The 20,804-nt window shown below is 37.5% G+C and overlaps 1 protein-coding gene across 2 annotated transcripts in view; it reads left to right on the top strand.

Annotated features, from left to right (window-relative positions):
• The window catches only part of EDIL3 (EGF like repeats and discoidin domains 3), a 489,721-nt gene that overhangs the window by 317,621 nt on the left and 151,296 nt on the right, over positions 1–20,804 (top strand). The window lies entirely within an intron of this gene.

The raw sequence follows: 20,804 nt of genomic DNA, 5'->3' as shown, positions 1-20,804 counted from the left end.
GATATTTAAGTGCGGTGCCCATAATTTTTGTAAAACTGCAATGCAAATTACAAACGAATCCTTCCTATAAAAGTGTAGAAACAGGTGGCAGGATTAAAACACATTACTTGCTTCTTCTAGGGAGACATTATAGAGTGCAATGAATCTTTTGTATCAGGCAGCACTTTAAGAGACTATGGAATGTTGCCAGTGTGAGTCTGATTTTGGACTCAATGCGAAACACTTGCTTTCAGCATGTCTGAAATTAGATAATCTGGTTATCTCAGGTAATTACATTCCTAGAAGCCACCTCTAGGTATGGAGTAACAATTTAGTAATAAGGAAAAATAGCCAAGCACTGTTTGGTTTGTCTGTTTAAACAGAGTTTTTGAATCTCGAAGTTAAGGTCTCAAAAAAGCCATGAAACATTAAGTCTGTTTGGTTATTGTTTAGAACATTTGCTGATATATTCCATGGTGACAATGAAATTTAATTTCTAAAATTATTTAATTTTATTTTTGAAACACAGATGGAAGATTGTACTTATTTAGATTAAAATAAAGCCAGAAGAACACAAGAACTATAGAACACTAAGTAATTATTTGGTGATGGCTGCTGCGTCTGTGTCCCAGAGATTTCCACTCTTTCTGTTTAGCCCTCTGATTTCTCTTTCTGGTTAATTCATTCATATCGCCCAATGCTAGACAATAATATCCTAGAAAATAGGCCATTCTGTTAGCTAGAGCATATGTTTGCTTAGACTTTTTCCTTCACTACATGAAAATAAAGAGTATCATACTATTTGGCTCACCAGAAGTACCCTTTAAGTTTTTATTATGTGATATTTGTTTCTGTCTTGATGATTAATTGATCCCATGTCCACATTTTAAATATCAGGGCACTTACTGCCACAACCAATAATATCTTCATGAATAGAAAAGTATTGGGTTTTCTCAGAGCAAACCTCAGAAAGTCTTCTGTTGACATGTTGGTGATTGTGTGTGACAACACCACACTTAAATAAGAAAAAAGAGAGAACACGGGGAATAACGCATTCTTCTCTCCCTGCCAACCCTTCATCGTCCTGGATAAGGATATGAGTATCAGGGCATCTCAGATTTAGCTAAGACTATACTTAAAGTCGGAGAAGGCAATGGCACCCCACTCCAGTACCCTTGCCTGGAAAAATCCCATGGACGGAGGAGCCTGGTGGGCTATAGTCCATGGGGTCGCTGAGAGTTAGACACGACTGAGCGACTTAGCTGCAGCAGCAGCATACTTAAAGTCAGAGAAGGCAATGGCACCCCACTCCAGTACTCTTGCCTGGAAAATGCCATGGAGAGAGGAGCTGGTAGGCTGCAATCCATGGGGTCACTATGAGTCAGACACGACTGAGCAACTTCACTTTCATGTTTCACTTTCATGCATTGGAGAAGGAAATGGCAACCCACTCCAGTGTTCTTGCTTGGAGAATCCCAGGGACGGAGGAGCCTGGTAGGCTGCTGTCTATGGGGTCGCACAGAGTTGGACACAACTGAAGCGACTTAGCAGCAGTAGCAGCATACTTAAAGTACCTAGAGATCCTGTCTTTAGTTTTTCTTTTCTGATTCCCTTAGTACTGTCTTCAGTCACACTGGCTTTGAAGTGTGCTCAGTGAGGTGATTGAAGCAGAGAACCCTAAAGTGGACCCTAAAGTGAAATCCGCCCCCCACCTCGCTTCTGAGCCAGCTGTTAGAAGTAAGGCACCTCTCCTAATATCTGCCTGATTTATTTACTTTTTTAATTGATAAATTTATTAAAATGTTTCAACATGCTAATTTCTCCTCCTCGCCCCTCTTTTCTTGGTGGAGCAGGTGATTGCCCTCCTTACCTCCACCTAAGAGCTGTCACTGCTGACCCTGGCCACCTATAGGAACTTTAGCAAGCCCAGGCCCCCACCCTCAGCCCCCCTCTTTCTTCTCCCCTTCATGGCACACCCACTGCTTGTGCGCTTGGGCATCCAGGATTTGTTTTTCCTTTTTGGTATCACCTTGGGCTTCCTTGAAAATATATAGATTAGTAAAGTAACCTTATTTTTATTGTTTCTAAGGTATCTTTATTGAGATGAATGTTTCTGCTGCTGCTAAGTCGCTTCAGTCGTGTCTCTACTCGTGCACTATTATCTTTTTCTCTTTTTATTCATCTGTTTTCATCCTCATGTTCTTTCATTGAAGTTTCTATTTTTCTCCTCCCTTCTGTCTTTCGCTCCTTCCTTCCTCCCATCTTTTTACTGAATCTATTCAAATTGCCAGGCTTTTTTACAAACAATGACTACTTTCATTCTTGTTCTAGTGTAACCAGGAAAAATACAAAAATCTAAAGCTCAGAGCACAAGAATTAAAGTCTATACCTCCGACCATAAAACTTGATTTATGAGAGTTCTGGAGTACTACTACCTTAATACATACTATTACATCTAATTGAGTATACAGATTGAAGTCTTTGAACAAAATATACACATTTCAGTTCATTCCTGAATATAAATACTGGAGGGTGTTAAGAGACTCTAACCACAGCAAGTACCAAGAAAGTGGAGAAGAGTGAAATACACTGAAAGCCCTTCAGAAACAGGTGGAAATTCAGAGAAAACTGTTACGCCAGGACTCTTGGAACAACTACCAGATTACACCCATGATGGTGTATTACTTCTGTTTCAGACCATTTAGTGAATAGGATGTTCCACTTTGAAGGGAAATTTTACCAGGTGCAAAGAGTCATAAAGAGATTATAGTCTTTAAAACTTATTCATATGTGTGCTTTCCCCATCTTTTCTTCAAGGAAGACAGTTGGGTTAATTGAACCCACATCACAGGTTGACCAGCATTCAGAACAGTGGAGGGTAATTTAGGAATCCTCTTGTCTGGGGCTTCAGAACTAATTATTAGGTTACTTAATCAAAACTGATTAAAAGAAAAAAAACATTTAAATAGGTTATTATTTCCTTAAGAAATGTATACTTTTCTTTTAGTTCAAGCTTGAGTATGTGCATAGCTAATACACAATTGCAGCAAATTTCTCAAGTTATGTTTTATCAGCTCTGATATATCAACCTTATCCTGTTTGGCAGATTATTTTATTACTTAATATTTTACTTGATACTTTTAATATTTAAATGCTAATCCATAACCCTCATCACTCAGAAAAGAAAAATTAGGAATTAAAAATATTCATTAGCACTAAGTGGTCAATTTAAATAAATTTTTTGAAAATTATTAAAACATTGGTATTGCCAGGAGAAATGTCAATAACCTCAGATATAAAGATGATACCACCCTTATGGCAGAAAGTGAAGAGGAACTAAAGAGCCTCTTGATGAAGGTGAAAGAAGAGAGTGAAAACGCTGGCTTAAAACTCAGCATTCATAAAACTAAGCTTATGGCACCTGGTCCCACCACCTCATGGCAAATAGAGGGAGATACAATGGGAACAGTGACAGACTTTATTTTCTTAGGCTCCAAAATCACTGCGAATGGTGACCATGGCCATCAAATTAAAAGATGCTTGCTCCTTGCAAAGTTATGACAAACCTAGACCATGTATTAAAAAGCAGAGACATCACTTTGCTGACAGAGGTCCGTGTAGTCAAAGCTATGGTTTTTCCAGTAGTCGTGTACGGATATGAGAGTTGGGTGATAAAGAAACCTGAGTGCTGAAGAATAGATGCTTTGGAACGGTCGTGTTAGAGAAGACTTTTGAGAGTCCGTTGGAGAGCAAGGAGATCAAACCAATCAATCCTACAGGAAATCAATCCTCAATATTCACTGGAAGGACTGATGCTGAAGCTGAAGCTCCAATACTTTGGCCACCTGATATAAAAAGCCGATTCATTGAAAAAGACCCTGTGCTGGGAATCATTGAAAGCAGGAGGAGAAGGGGACATCAGAGAATGAGACGGTTGGACAGCATCACCGACTCAGTGGACATGAGTTTGAGCAAGCTCTGGGAGATGGTGAAGGACAGGGAAGCCTGGAATGCTGCCATCCATAGGGTCGCAAAGAGTCAGACAGGACTAAGCAAGCAAGCAATGGAATATGTTATCTAACCTTCAAATCTTCATTTTTTTTTAATAGCAAATCACAGACTACTGATTTTTTGTGTGTCCCAACAATCATGAGATAAACAACCCCTATGTGCTTACTCCTTGGAAGGAAAGTTATGACCAACCTAGATAGCCTATTAAAAAGCAGAGACATTACTTTGCCAACAAAGGTCCATCTAGTCAAGGCTATGGTTTTTCCAGTGGTCATGGATGGATGTGAGAGTTGGACTGTGAAGAAAGCTGAGCACCAAAGAATTGATGCTTTTGAACTGTGGTGTTGGAGAAGACTCTTGAGAGTCCCTTGGACTGCAAGGAGATCCAACTGGTCCATCCTAAAGGAGATCAGTCCTGGGTGTTCATTGGAAGGGCTGATGCTGAAGCTGAAACTCCAATACTTTGGCCACCTCATGTGAAAAGTTTACTCATTGGCAAAGACCCTGATGCTGGGAGGGATTGGGGGCAGGAGGAGAAGGGGGACGACAGAGGATGGCTGGATGGCATCACCGACTCAATGGACATGAGTTTGAGTAAAGTCTGGGAGTTGGTGATGGACAGGGAGGCCTGGCGTGCTGGGATTCGTGGAGTCGCGAGGAGTCGGACACGACTGGGCGACTGAACTGAACTGAAGTGATTTTAACATGATTTAACATGATTTTAACATCATTTTCCTACTAATAAGTTATGAATCAAGCATTTATTTTTCTTATTAATTGATCTTAGTAAATTAACTAAACAGGAGACCATTGATCTGAGTTGACTTTTTTAGTAGAGTTTACAACATTATATTAGTTTCAGGTGTCCAGAATAGCATTTCTGTATTTTTATAGTTTATATGCCATTAAAAGTTATTATAAGATAATTGCCATAATTCACTGTGTTTATGCAGTATATCCTTGTTGCATTTTTAATACATAATCGTTTTTATTTCTTATTTCCATACCCCTAACGTGCCCTTCCTTCCCTCTCCCCATTGGTAACTACTCGTTTGTTTTCTGTATCTGTGAGTCTGTTTCTGTTTTAATATATATGAACATTTGTTTTATGTTTTAGGTTATACATATAAGTTAAAATACTTAGAATTTGTCTTTCTCTGTCTGAGAATTTCCTAAGCCCAGTATTCTCTAGATCCATCCATGTTGCTGCAAATGGCAAAGTATTCTTTTTATGGCTGAATAATGTTCATATATGTATATGTCACATCTTTATCCTTTTGTCTGTTGATGGACACTTGGGTTACTTTCATGTCCTGGCTATTATAAAAAGTTCTGCTATGAACATTATGGTGCATGGATCTTTTCAAAGTAGTATTTTCATTTTTTCCAGATATGTACCCAAGAGTGGAAATGCTGACTCTATTTTTAGTTTTCTGAGGAACCTTCATATTGTTTTCCATGGTGACTGTACCAATTTACATCCCCATTAATAGTGTACAAGGGCTCCCTTTTCTCCATATCCTTGCCAACATTTGTTTTTCTTAGACATTTTGATGATTGCCATTCTGACAGGTTAGAGGTGATATCTCATTGTAGTTTTGATTTGCATTTCTCTGATAATTAGTGATGTTGACCATCTTTTCATGTCCTGTTAACCATTTGTGTATTTTCTGTGTATTCAGGTTTTATGCCCATTTTTTTATTGGATTGTTTGGGTTTTTTTGTTTTTATTGAGTTGTATGAGCTGTTTGTACGTTTTAGATTGAGTTGACTTTAATACCTTAGCAGCCTACATAACCAAACACAAACCTAAGCCTATAAATTCCTCAAGGTTAAAAAATGGAAACCTAAGTACAACCAATCACAAACAACCAAATAGATTTTCCCAAATGATGCAACTGCTTAAGCTATAGCTAATCAAATAATTGTTTTACTTTCCCCTCTTCTCTAAGTCTCCGCTAAGCTCCTGTTTGTGGAACATTCTTACATCTGATTTGGTGCTACCCCATTCCAATCAATGTTTGATCAGATAAACTCTTAAATTTTTAATATGTCTCACTTTATCTTTTATAAATCTTTAATTGGCAAATGTTTCCTAGAGTTTCTTCTAAAAAATTTTCCTCTTCCACTTCCCAAATATTACAAAATTTTAGATACTGAAATCTTCTTTTTCAGTTAAGTAGAAAGTAGTTCCTTTTGGCAAACTGTTGTTTATTTGCATTTTATGTTCATATTGTTTTTATGTAGTAATACCCAGTACCGGTCAAACTCACACTGGAATGCATTATTTAGGCATATCAGAACTTCTAGCTTGAGGTAGAAAAAGAAAAAAAGCAATTAACTATTCATAAAGCTATTCTTAAAGCTAATTGCTTATTTAATACTAGCCTTTGCCTAAGATTGACAACTGTAAATACTTCTAAGTATGTTATTATGTTTGAAATGCTTATGGCACTGTATTTTATACTAGAGAATGAGTATCAGAAAATACTTTTGTATGTACTGTTACATCAGATGGCCATTACTCAGTGTTCAGTCACTAAGTCCTGCCTGACTCTTTGTGAGCCCATGGACTGCTCCATGCTAGGTTTCCCTGTCCTTGCCTATCTCCCAGACTTTGCTCAAATTCATGTCCATTAAGTCAGTGATGCTACCTCCCCATCTCATCCTCTGCAGCCCTCTTCCCCTTTGCCTTCAGTCTTTCCCAGCATCAAGGTCTTTTCCAATAAGTCGACTCTTTGCATCAGGTGGCCAAAGTATTCATATGCTTCAGCTTCATATGACATTCTGTTCTTTTCCTTGAGAACAGAAGGGGAAATGAGAAGCACCAGTATCCCTTCCGCCCTTAGAATATCATTTGCAAGCACTGATTTCAGGATGAATCTCCTTCTTTCCTGGTATCGTTACTCATTCCCCATCTTCTCTCATTCCTCTTCTCTTACAGAAATTCAACCTAGAAGAGATGGTGTGTAACCTTTCATTTTACCCTTCCTGTGTTGATTTGCACAAGTGATTTATTGAAAAGTTCGTGGTTATGTTGTGTTATGTTGTATATGTTTTTTAAATATATAAATGCTATTGTGCATATTTCTGTTTTTTACATGCTTTTTTAAAACTTTGTATTTTGTATCAGGGCATAGCTGATTAACAATGTTGTGATAGATTCAGGTGAACAGCAAAGGGACTCAGCCATACAAATACATATATCTATTCTCTCCCAAACTCCCCTTCCATCCAGACTGCCACATAATAATGAGCCGAGTTCCATGTGCTATACTGTAGATCCTATGGGTTATCCATTTTAAATATAGCAGTGGGTATATGTCCATCCCGAACTCCCTAACTAACCCTTCACCCTATCCTTCCTCCTGGTAACTGTAAGTTCATTCTCTTAAGTCTGTGAGTCTCTTTCTCTTTTGTAAGTTATTTTGTAAAATTTCTTGCTAGATTCCACATGTAAGGGATGTCATACAATATTTCTCCTGCATATGACTTACTTCACTCACTATGACAATCGTAGGCCCATCCATGTTGCTACAAATGGCATTATTTCATTATTTTTAATGGCTGAGTAATATTCCATTGAATCCATGTACCACATCTTCTTTATCCATTCCTCTGTCAAAGGACACTTAATTTGCTTCCTTGTCTTGGCTATTGTAAGTAGTGCTGCAATGAACACGGGTGCATGGATCCTTTCCAGTCATGTTTTTCTCCAGATACATGCCCAGGAATGGGATTGCAGTGATACATGGTAGCTCTATTTTTAGTTTTTTAAGGAACCTCCATACTGTTCTCCATAGTGGCTATATCAATTTACATTCCCAACAACAGTTTAGTTCCTACCTCCACACCCTATCCAACATTTATTGCTTGTGGATTTTTTGATGGTAGCCATTCTGGGAGGTGTGACTTCATATCTCATTGTAGTTTTGACTTGCATTTCTCTAATAATTAGTGATGTTGAATATCTTTTCATGTGCCTCTTGGACATCTGTATGTCATCTTTGGAGAAATGTCTATTTAGGTCTTCTGCCCATTTTTTCATTGGGTGGTTTGTTTTGACACTGTTAAGCATAATGAGCTGTTTGTAAACTTTGGAAACTAATACCTTGTTGGTCACATCATTTACAAATTTTGTTTTCCCAATCTGTGATTTGTCTTTTCATTTTGTTTATTGTTTTCTTTGCTATGAAAAAGTTTTTGGGTTTAAGTGGATCCAATTTATTTTTGTTTTTATTTCCATTCCTGGGAGATGAATCAATGAAGATATTGCTGCAATTTATGTCAGACAGTGTTCTGCCTTTGTTTTCCTCCAAGAGTTTTATAGTATCTGGTCTCACATTATGGTCTGTAATCCATTTTGAGCTTATTTTTGTGTTTGGTGCTAAAGAAGGGTCTGATTTCATTTTTTTCATGTAGCTGTCCAGTTTTCTCAGCACCATTTGTTGAAGAAACTGTCTTTCAAACATTGTGTAGTCTTGCCTCCTTTTTCCTATATTATTTGACCATAGTTGCGTGGGTTTATTTTTGGGTTTTATATCCTGTTCCATTGATCTATAGTTATGTTTTTAGATAGCTATTGGGTTGCCCAAAATATTGATTCGAGTTTTTCTATACGGAAAAGCTATTAACACTATTATTTTCCTGTACAGAAAAACCTGACCAACTTTTTGCCAATCCACTATATGTGAATCTAGTTAATTACTTCCAGATCTCAGAAAGAATGCTTTTGTGAATGTGTGTAAGAGCACACACGGACATATGTATGTGCACACATTTTATATTAAAAATCTCTATTCCTCTAGACATGAGTCATTTCAGCTGCTATCCTTTGCTATCATAAAAAAGATCTACAATAAATATGTGTATGCATTTCTCATTGATTCAGTTCAGCTCAGTTCAGTTGCTCAGTCATGTCCGACTCTTTGCGACCCCATGAATCGCAGCATGCCAGGCCTCCTCGTCCATCACCAACTCCCGGAGTTCACTCAGACTCACGTCCATCGAGTCAGTAATGCCATCCAGCCATCTCATCCTCTGTCGTCCCCTTCTCCTCTTGCCCCCCATCCCTCCCAGCATCAGAGTCTTTTCCAATGAGTCAACTCTTCGCATGAGGTGGCCAAAGTACTGGAGTTTCAGCTCTTGATTACCAACAGAGAAATTTGAGGTGGGGAGAATGCTCAGGAAAAAGTTGATTAATTTTTACTAACAACTAATGGATTGAAGTAACTATGCCATTTGATACTCCCACGATCAACAGAGGAATGCTTCAGTAATACTTGATATTAGCTCATGTTTTTTGTTTTGCCATTTTGGCTATACATTCATTGTTAGTTATAAATTGCTTTTCATTTAGTTTGCATTTACTTAATAGTGAAAGTTAACTATCTGAATTGCCTATTAATATACTTTGCTCCATTTTCTGTTGGTTTCTCCATCTCTTTGGAGTTTGTACGTGTGTGTGTGTGTTTTTGTAATAACCCCTTGTATATTTCACACCAGTAGTTCTCAACTGAACTTGCAGTACACGTGGAGGCAGAGATCCCCAAAGATCTGTTCAGCAGGTTCACAGGTCAATGCTATTTCCATAATAATTATAAGATTTTCTTCAACATCTTCACTACACTAACATTGGTACTAATGCCACAAAAAGTGGTGAGTAAAACTGCTAGAGCTTTAGCACAAATCAAAACAGTAGCATCGAACTGTACTAATAGTCTTTATAGTCACCTTCATCATGCACATGCTGGAGAAAAAGAGAAAAGAAAGATCAAGCTCAATTAAGAATGTCCTTCATGAAACAGTAATGACCATTAATTTTATTAAATGCCAGTGCTGGCTGTATCTTTAATATTATGTGTGATGATATGGGTCTCACAGGGAGAGCACTTCTGCTGGGTACTGAAGTGTAGCGATAATCTTCAGGAGTCGTACTTGGGAGATTGTGTGATTTGCAAGCTGAACCACCGCCTCCTTTTTTGAACATCAGGTTTACTTCAAAGAACAACTAACAAACCATGACTATTCGCAACTGGAGATTTGGCAGATATCTTCTTGAAAATGAACTCAAGTAGCCTTGCCATATTAGGGAAAACAGGTGACAGTATGTGTTGCTAGATAAAGCTTGAAATTTCAAGGGGAAATTAGAAGTTTGGAAAAAGTGTAATTGCCGGCATGAACTTGAGAGCTTCCAATATTTTAAGATTTTTTAATGAAATTGGTAGTGATAGTAACAAACATGCCTTTTTTGATATTATATAATAATAAAGTGTGTAATCTTTTAAAGAGTCCACATAGCTCAGTGAGTCTGTATTTTCCAAATGACCAATGCATGATGTTACAAAACCAAAATGCATGGGTAATAAAGGTCCATTCAAAGTGCAGAATAAGCCAATGGGTCTTAACATGATGAATATGAGAATTTTCCTGGGAGATTTTAGATTACACACTGCAGCTAACATTTAAGAAACTGTTTTTTGTCAAGTTGTGATACGGTAGCAAAGAATATGAACACTTATCTGGAAAAGTTATTAAAATGCTCCTTCTTTTTCCAACTAGATATCTATGTGAAGCTAGATTTTCCTCACATACTTCAGGCAAAGAATATTTTGTAGTCCACTTGATATAGAAGCAAATATGAGAACCTACTTATCTTCTCTTAAGTCAGATACTGAAGACATTTTAAAAAAATGTAAAATGAACACAACTCAGTAGAATTTTGGCTTTGGACAATTTTATTTTATGATATTATGAAGCTTATGTTAAGATGTAATTGGTTTGCTAACTGTAATATTTGATTAATAAATTATTATGATTATAATAGTTCTTTAAAAATCAAATATTTCTAAAATGTGTTATTTTCATTTTTAATACAATAAGCATTTGTGTGTGTGTGTGTGTGTGTGTGTGTGTGTTATGTATCCCAAGTATCAGATGTGAGTGCATTTGCTTTTTAGGGCCCTCAGTACTTTTTAAGAGTAAAGGAGTCTTGAGATCTCAAAGTATGAGAACTAGTGCACTAAATAACCTGCCAGTTTTTGACATTACAAATATCAAAGGCTGTCACCTTTCTCTTAACCTTCTCTGTGATGTACTTGGTTGAATAGAAACCTTTAATTTCTTTTTGGAGGCAATTTCATTTTTCCTTCACATTTTGTACTTTTCTGGTCTTCTTAAAATAACATTTTTCTTTAACTTTAGGGTCATAAAAATATGTTTCTACATTTTCTCCTATTAGATGAATAGTGTTACTTTTCACATTCTGTCTTTAGTACATTCCAATCCAACTTCATTTTTCTCTACATAGAGAATCAATTTTCCCAGCACCATTTACTAAATAATCTATCCTTTCCCCACTGACTTGTAATGCTGTCTCAAGGGTAAATATATATTTAGTCTCTTTCTGGATCCCCCTTCCAATTCACATGTATTTTTTCCTACCTGTGTGCTGCTGTTGTTCAGTTGCCCAGTCGTGTTGGACTCTTTGCGACCCCATGGACTGCAGCATGCCAGGCTTCCCTGTCCCTCACCATCTCCCGAAGTTTGCCCACGTTCATATCCATTGCATCGATGATACCATCCAACCATCTCATCCTCTGACTGCTCTCTTCTCTTTCTGCCCTCAATCTTTCCCAGCAAATAGGACTTTTCCAGTTAGTCAGTTATTCACATCAGATGACCAAAATACTGCAACTTCATCTTCAGCGTCAGTCCTTCCAGCCAGTATTCAGGGTTGATTTCCTTTTAGATTGACTGACTTGATCTCCTTGCTGTCCAAGGGACTCTCAGGAGTCTTCTCCAGCACCACCGTTCAAAGGCATCAATTCTTGGTGCTCCACCTTCTTTACGGTTCAGCTCTCACAACTCTACGTGACCATGGGGAAGCCCATAGCCTTGACTACATGGACCTTTTGTCTCTGCTTTTCAATACATTGTCTAGGTTTGTCCTAGCTTTCCTGCCAAGAGGCAGTTGCCGTCTAATTTCATGGCTGAAGTCACCATCCGCAGTGATTTTAGAGCCCAAGAAGAGGAAATCTGTCACTGCTTCCGCCTTTTCCCCTTCTATTTGCCATGAACTGATGGGGTTGGATGCCATGATCTCATTTTTTTAATGTTTAGTTTTAACCAGCTCTTTCACTCTCCTCCTTCACCCTCATCAAGAGGCTTTTCAGTTCCTCTTTGCTTTCTGCCATTAGAGTGATGTCATCTGCCTATCTGAGGTTGTTGATGTTTCTCCCACCTGTCTTGATTCCAGCTTGTAACTCATCCAGCTGGCATTTCTCAATATGCTCAGCATATAGATTAAACAAACAGTGTGACAGCGGACCGCCCCGTCGTACTCCTTTCGCCATCTTGAACCAGTCAGTTGTTCCATACAGGGTTCTAACTGTTGCTTCTTGACCCGCATACAGGTTTCTCATGAGACAGGTAAGATGGTCTGGGTATTCCTATTGCTAGTACCACATTACTTTTATTTCACATGGTCCTGGAATTCTTAATACATAGCAGACTTCTCCCATTTTATTACTTCTTTTCAAAGATTCATTTTGCTATTAATGGAAGTTTGTCAATGTATCATTCAAAATAAAAAAGTATAGGTTTTTAGAATAAAATTTTTATGGCAAATTTACAGAGTTGAAAGAATAAATTTATTGTATTATTTCATCCATTAAAATTTATACTGGTATTCTGTAAGATCTTCTAGTTAAAAAATATTCTCCTAAGATCATATTAATTAATTATTTTTGAGGTAAATTTCTAGGTATTTTATAATTATTTTGGTATCATAAACAGCATCTTATCATTTTTTTCACTTTAATTGTATGTGTATTTTGAATAGGTAAGACACCTACACATTAGAAGTTTCAAAAGACACAAAAGATTATAATAAAAATTCTTCCTACTTCTCTCTCTTCAAGATATCTGTTTACCTCCATTTGAAACTATTGTTAGGCAGTTTCTTGGTTTTGCTATATAATTATAATTATATACAAGAAAATATGCATGCTATTTGCCCTTTATAGTGAAGAGGAGTATGCAGTACACATTGTCCTTACTTTCTTTTTTCATGCAGTTTCCAGATAATTGTAGATCTGCTTTGGTAGAACACCAAAACTTGAAAGCAGTAATTTCTTAAATTGTATCCCAAGATCTCTCTCTCCTCTCTCTTTGTCCGCTTCTTTTGTCTTACAACTGAATTGTATTCATTTTCTGGACTTCTCCATAATAAAATGGCTTAGACACCTATAGACATTTTAAATTGTTTGAAATTGTGTTATATATAACACTGCAGGGGACAACTTTGTACACAGAGAACAACTTGGTACCTACATCATTTTGCCTATGTCTGATTATACTTGTAGCCAACATTCCTAGAATGAAATTGGTGACTTTAAGAAAATATGCATTTGTCATTTTGTGTCAAGTCATAGATTATCCTTGATAAAAGACTGTGTTGTTTATACTCTCACCATGAATGTATATGCTTGCCTATTTCTTTATACTTTTGCTATACCGTATAATTTTTTTTTTGCTTTCTGCTCTTGTGAAAGGTGAATTTTAGTAAGTTGGGGTAGATTTAATTTGATTTATATGAGTAAGATTGAGTATCTTTCATATTTAGTATTCATAGGTATTTCCTTAGATCTCAACTAATGAAATCTTTTGCTCATTTTATCCACTAATTTGAGTATTGTTTATTTCGTATGCAAAATTTCCTTACATACTGGGATCTATTTACTGATTTTCTCTTCTGTTTTATTGATCAGGCTGCCTTTGCATGTGCCAGGATCATGCTATTTTAATTATTTGTGTTATATTTTCCTTTGATAATTACTGATACAGATGAATTAAATGTGGATCTTATATTAAGCAAACTGGCAGAAGTTTTTAATCTTCATTATTATTAATTTCTCTTGAATTTTCAAAGTAAATTTTTATATCATCTGCCAATATGAACAATATCTTTATTCCATCCCATTGCTGTTTAGAAAGGATTTCATAACCTGTCTTTCTGCTCGCTACTGTCTTATTCAACTGTGACTCTTTGCTTGAAGTAGCCCCAATGGAAACTTGTTCAGCTTCATTTTAAACTTCATTTTACTTTATATTTTTTATTCTCATTATTTCCAATTGGTTTTTATTTATATACTTGTTTCTGTCCTGTGTTCCAAAACTTCTTTATCTTAGAGATTTTTTTTTTAATGTGAAGTCTTAACTTGCCACTTTTAAATTATTTTTTTCTATATTAGTTCTTTTTTTCTTCTTCTGTTCCTGAGAGAGTTGTTTTTTATTAATATCTTGGCTAGTGATATACCTGGTGGGAAAGGTGAAACCCATGCCCTAGCTTCATTACTCCGGGTGAATTGGTTATGGCTGTATTCAACTAAAATCTGACTTCTCCCTGCAGAAGACCTTGTCTACTCCAGATATTGCTTTTACTAAGACCCCCATCCCTCTGTTTTACTTTCTTAATCTGTGGACAAGGAGTGTGGTGCAGAAGGTGAAGCAATCAGGTCTTTTAGTGACTGCGGGCTCTTCATTCCCACCTGGCCTCCCATAGGCAATAGGCTGGAAATGGGAAAAATGGGGAGGAGCCAGGCAAACAAAATGAGAATGAGAAATGGCACATCTAGAAAGCTCTCCCCTCAGTTACCTATTTTCATCATAATTGGCTCCTGGATTTCCTCTGTGCACACCCCAGACACACAAACATGCATTAAAGTCTCAAAGATTCCTGAGGGTTTCCCAGGGTTTTTTGTGTTAGAGTTTGATCAGTCTCAGAAGGCTTTCTGTCCTAGAATATATTTGATGCTGGATTCAGCAGAGAGAGCTAGAAGCCCACGGTAGTTTGCCATCTTGTGAGGAACTCATTGATTTCTCCCTTTCCCCCATGTTGAATCTAATGGTTAGATTTACACACACACACACATACAGGCACACACATGTAAACATAATAGCCCTGAATGTCTTATTAGCACATAGCTTTGGAAGTTGATTTCATATTTTTAAAATATGGTTATTATGATTATCAGATCACATAAGGGACGAACATGGAAAAGGAATGCTCCTTTTCATTTAAAGAACAAAAAAAACTAAAAATCAACCCAAAAAAAGCAACTACAGAGCTTTCTGAGTGGCAGGTGTTACTAAATTTCTGCATGCATTCTATCATATAATTTTCACACATAAGAATTCTATTAAAATTCCTTTTACTGGGGAAGAAATTAAATTTCAGGAAGCTTAGACAAGCTATTGAAGATTATATTGGTGAGAAGTGGAAAAACCAGGGCTGAAACTCAGTCTTTTTTTGTCTTCTGCCTGGGCTTTGCCTGGATTCTAGGCATTCTAGGTCCATATTATGTTTCTTAATATTTACATTAATACAGGGAAAGCAGTTCACTCAAAATACGTTAGAATGTAAATACTTTTATTTTTTAAGGACATGCAGTGTACCTACCACCTAGTGGAAAAATAATTTCTCTGAAACAAGATAAATAAATGAAAATATTTTATTGCATATCCAAATGTCTATCAAAGTCACAGGGAGTAATTTGGAATTTCTGATGCAATCCCCATTCTTTATTATATTTGCTGCTGCTAAGTCGCTTTAGTCATGTCCGACTCTGTTCGACCCCATGGACTGCAGCCTACCAGGCTTCTCCGTCCATGGGATTCTCCAGGCAAGAACACTGGAGTGGGTTGCCATTTCCTTCTCCGATGCATGAAAGTGGAAAGTGAAAGTGAAGTTGCTCAGTCGTGTCTGACTCTTAGCGACCCCATGTACTGCAGCCTACCAGGCTCCTCCATCCATGGGATTTTCCAGCAACAGTACTGGAGTGGGGTGCCATTGCCTTCTCCCTTATTATATTTAGACCTTCATAAAGGCAGAAAAAGACAAAGTAGAAATCAGATCACTTTCTAGCCAATGTTATTTTACAAAGAATCACAAAACCCCGTAAATAATGTTGGAGTAGGATGAAAGGGAATTGCTTGCAATAAGTTTTGTGGTAGAGATATTTCTAAAATCAGGTGATAACCTTCTTCCAAGGCTTAGTTTATTTCTTACAGTAATATAAATTCCTGGTATTTAAATTTGAATATAACCATGACAGTGAAATCATAGCTCTTTTATATATGATTTTCTTATTATTTCAAGCTTAATAGTGCTAGATAAAGGGGAACTCAAAAGCCTAAAACTTAACAATTGCTAATAATTCCTGAACCAGTATTCTGTGAATCACTTTTTGGTTTTTATTTTTTATTTGATGAAAACAGTACTGAAATTTAATTACAAATAGCTACTTAAAGTGTTTAGTATATGAAAGGAGAATTCCATGACAGAGGAGCTTGGTACAGTCCATGGGGTCACAAAGAATTGGACATGACTGAGCAATTAACACCTTTACTTTCAACTACTTAAAACAGATACAACCCAAGGAGGGTGCTGCTTTACTCTCTGGAGTTCCAGCTCCTTGAGATATATATTCAGAGCTTATAAATATTAAAGCAAATAAGAATCTTTTAAAACAGCATTTCTGCCATGCCTTCGAAATATGTACTCAGATTTTCATTTTTTGATTGTTACTCAATTTAAGCTTCAGAAAAATTAGTCAACAGCTCATCAGCTGAAACTCTAGCGGAGATAATTTGACCAACTACAAGAAGGTGTAAACAAGATAATTGAAACAAGATAAAAGATAATTGAAAAAGCAATGTTCAGCACTTTCAAGTGGAATTTGGCTTGCAAAACAGGAGGACACTTTATTCATAGTGTCCAGTGTTTCTTATATATATTAGAAAGATTTAGACTATGAAGACTCTCCATTTGAAAAATGAAGATAGTGGATGAATATGGCTCTTTCACAGCGTTGTGCTCATTTACCTAATACGTTAAGATAGTCTCTTTTGGAGCTTACCTTTAACAAATCTAGCAATTAAAATTCCCAAATCAATCTTTAGAGAACTAACTGAGATTAAAGAGTAATAAGCAAAATTTACCTTGATGGGGAATATTCTCTTATTTGTACCTCCAAACAAAAATGAGACATAAAATGTCTTCATGTCAGTAATTTTGATGTCTTAAGTACTAAAATGAGAAAAGCAAAATTGGATATATGAGTCAACTCACTTGGCCCTGTTGGAGAAAAAAGGACCCACAGGCCCAGAAATTAATAAGAAAAATATCGTTTATAGGTTTATATTACAGGAGTGAAAGATGGGCATGCTCACATATCAGAGGCTGGGGACCATTCACCCCAGTTCTTTAGCTCATCCAATTTCTGGATTTTCTTTATAAACAAGTAAGACAGAGAATCGAGTAAGACAAAGCCCCTGCTGGGAGAGATTGAAGGCAGGAGTAGAAGGGAATGACAGAGGATGAGATGGTTGGATGGCATCACCAACTCACTGGACATGAGTTTGAGCAAGCTCCGGAAGATGGTGAAGGACAGGGAAGCCTGGCATGGTGCAGTCCATGGGGTTGCAAAGGGTCCATCATGACTGAGCAAAAGAACAACAATAACAAAGACAGAATCATTTTGTGAACATTAGTTGGGGAAGAACAATCTGAGACAGAAAATGAGATTTAGAGAAACTCAGAATAGAGAGGAAAGTGGACTGTGCCACGTTAGCAAACTTTCAGAAGCTTGAAAGGACACTGACTACATGAAGGATTCAGGGTTTCCCTTAACATATTAACACCTTTAAAGTCTATGTGCTGTGCTGTACTAAGTCGCTTCAGTCACGTCTGACACTTTGTGACCCCTGTGGACTGTAGCCTGCCAGGCTTCTCTGTCCTTGGGATTCTCCAGGCAAGAATACTGGAGTGGGTTGCCATTTCCTTCTCCAAAGAATGTTTCACACCCAAGGATAGAACCTGTGTCTTATGTCTCCTACTACATTGACAGGTAGGTTCTTTACCACTAGCGCCACCTAGGAAGTCCCTTAAAATCCATAAATCCAGGGAAATAAAAGATTGTAGACTTTTCAAACACCCAAAAAAGATGTCCTTTGCATTATAGGGGACTGGAATGCAAAAGTAGGAAGTCAAGAAACACCTGGAGTAGCAGGCAAATTTGGCCTTGGAGTACAGAATGAAGCAGGGCAAAGGCTAATAGAGTTTTGCCAAGAGAATGCACTGGTCGTAGCAAATGCCCTCTTCCAACAACACAAGAGAAAACTCTACACATGGACATCACCAGATGGCCAACACTGAAATCAGATTGATTATATTATTTGCAGCCAAAAATGGAGAAGTGAAAACAAGACCGGGAGCTGACTGTGGCTCAGATCATGAACTCCTTATTGCCAAATTCAGACTTAAATTGAAGAAGTAGGGAAAAACACTAGACCATTCAGATATGACTAAAACAAATCCCTCATGATTATACAGTGGAAGTGAGAAATAGATTTAAGGGACTAGATCTGATAGACAGAGTGCCTGAAGAACTATGGATGGAGGTTCATGATATTGTACAGGAGACAGGGAGCAAGACTATCCCCAAGAAAAAGAAATGCAAAAAAGCAAATGGCTGTCTGAGGAGGCATCATAAATAGCTGTAAAAAGAAGAGAGGCGAAAGGCAAAGGAGAAAAGGAAAGATATACCCATTTGAATGCAGAGTTCTGAAGAATAATAGAGATAAGAAAGCCTTCCTCAGTGACCAGTGCAAAGAAATAGAGGAAAATAATAAAATGGGAAAGATTAGAGATCTCTTCAAGAATATTAGAGATACCAAGGGAACATTTCATGCAAAGGTGGGCTCAATAAAGGACAGAAATGGTAGGGACCTAACAGAAGCAGAAGATATTAAGAAGACGTGGCAAGAACACAGTGAAGAACTGTACAAAAAAGATCTACATGACCAAGATAATCACGATGGTGTGATCACTCACCTAGAGCCAGATTCCTGGAATGTGAAGTCAAGTGGGCCTTAGAAAGCATCACTACGAACAAAGCTAGTGGAGGTGATGGAATTCCAGTTGAGCTCTTTCAAATCCTGAAAGATGATGCTGTGAAAGTGCTGCACTCAATATGCCAGCAAATGTGGAAAACTCAGCAGTGGCCACAGGACTGGAAAAGGTCAGTTTTCATTCCAATCCCAAAGAAAGGCAATGCCAAAGAATGCTCAAACTACCACACAATTGCACTCATCTCACACACTAGGAAAGTAATGCTCAAAATTCTCCAAGCCAGGCTTCAGCAATACATGAACCGTGAACTTCCAGATGTTTAAGCTGGTTTTAGAAAAGGCAGAGGAACCAGAGGTCAAATTGCCAACATCCGACGAATCACCGAAAAAGCAAGAGAGTTCCAGGAGACATCTATTTCTGCTTTATTGACTATGCCAAATCCTTTGACTGTGTGGATCACAATAAACTGGAAAATTCTGAAAGAGATGGGAATACCAGACCACCTGACTTGCCTCCTGAGAAATCTGTATGCAGGTCAAGAAGCAACAGTTAGAACAGTTAGAAGCAACAGTTAGAAATCGGGACAGGAGTACATCAAGGCTGTATATCGTCACCCTGCTATTTAACTTATATGCAGAGTACATCATGAGAAATGCTGGGCTGGAAGAAGCACAAGCTGGAATCAAGATTGCCAGGAGAAATATCAATCACCTCAGATATGCAGATGACACCACCCTTATGGCAGAAAGTGAGAAGAACTAAAGAGCCTCTTGATGAAAATGAAAGAGGAGAGTGAAAAATTTGGCTTAAAGCTCAACATTCAAAAAACTAAGATCATGGCATCCAGTCCAATCACTTCATGGCAAATAGACAGGGAAACAGTGGAAATAGTGGCTGATTTTATTTTGGGGGTTCAAAATCACTACATATGGTGATTGCAGCCATGAAATTAAAAGATGCTTACTCCTTGGAAGGAAGGTTTTGACCAACCTAGATAGCATATTAAAAAGCAGAGACATTATTTTGCTAACAAAAGTCTGTTCAGTCAAGGCTATGGTTTTTCCAGTAGTCATATATGAATGTGAGACTTGGACTATAAAGAAAGCTGAGCACCGAAGAATTGATGGTTTTGAACTGTGGTGTTGGAGAAGACTCTTGAGAGTCCCTTGGACTGCAAGGAGATCCAACCAGTCCATCCTAAAGGAAATCAGTCCTGAATGTTCATTGGAAGGACTGATGTTGAAGCTGAAACTCCAGTACTTTGGCCACCTGATGCGAAGAGCTGACTCATTTGAAAAGGCCTTGATGCTGTGAAAGATGGAGAAGAGGAGAAGGGTATGACAGAGGATGAGATGGTTCGATGGCATCACCAACTCAATGGACATGAGCTTGAGTAAACTCTGGGATTTGGTGATGGACAGGGAGGCCTGACGTGCTGTATTCCATGTGGTCACAAAGAGTCGGACAGGACTAAGCGACTGAACTTAACTGAGTTGCAGTGTTTGTCTGGGGTGCAAACTCCAGGGATTGCTTTTGTAGTTCCAATTTTTGACTTTTTAAATATATGACATGAATGTACATATTAAAAACAAATGATTATAGAGGAGCTGGTTTCTTCATGCACAACCTCTGCCATTTCATATGTTAACTCTTATAGTCCTGTCAGAGAGTAGAAAGCCCTTACCACTTACATGAATGTGAAGATTTCCTGATTTCTCTGGAAATGGTCTCTGAATTACACCAATTTAAATCTCTTATACTATGTTATTATTAATATTAATAATTAAGAGAGGAGAGCTTTATAGCAATTTGTCAAGATCATTAAAACATTACCTTTCTACTGAACTTGAGATTTTATAGACATCATAAAGGCATTTTAAAGTGAATGTAACAATTTTTA

Source organism: Bos mutus, chromosome 7 (assembly GCF_027580195.1).
Source record: "Bos mutus isolate GX-2022 chromosome 7, NWIPB_WYAK_1.1, whole genome shotgun sequence".
NCBI lineage: Eukaryota > Metazoa > Chordata > Mammalia > Artiodactyla > Bovidae > Bos > Bos mutus.
Note: the sequence above shows the minus strand (reverse complement) of the source record. Positions and strands in the feature narration are given on the sequence as shown.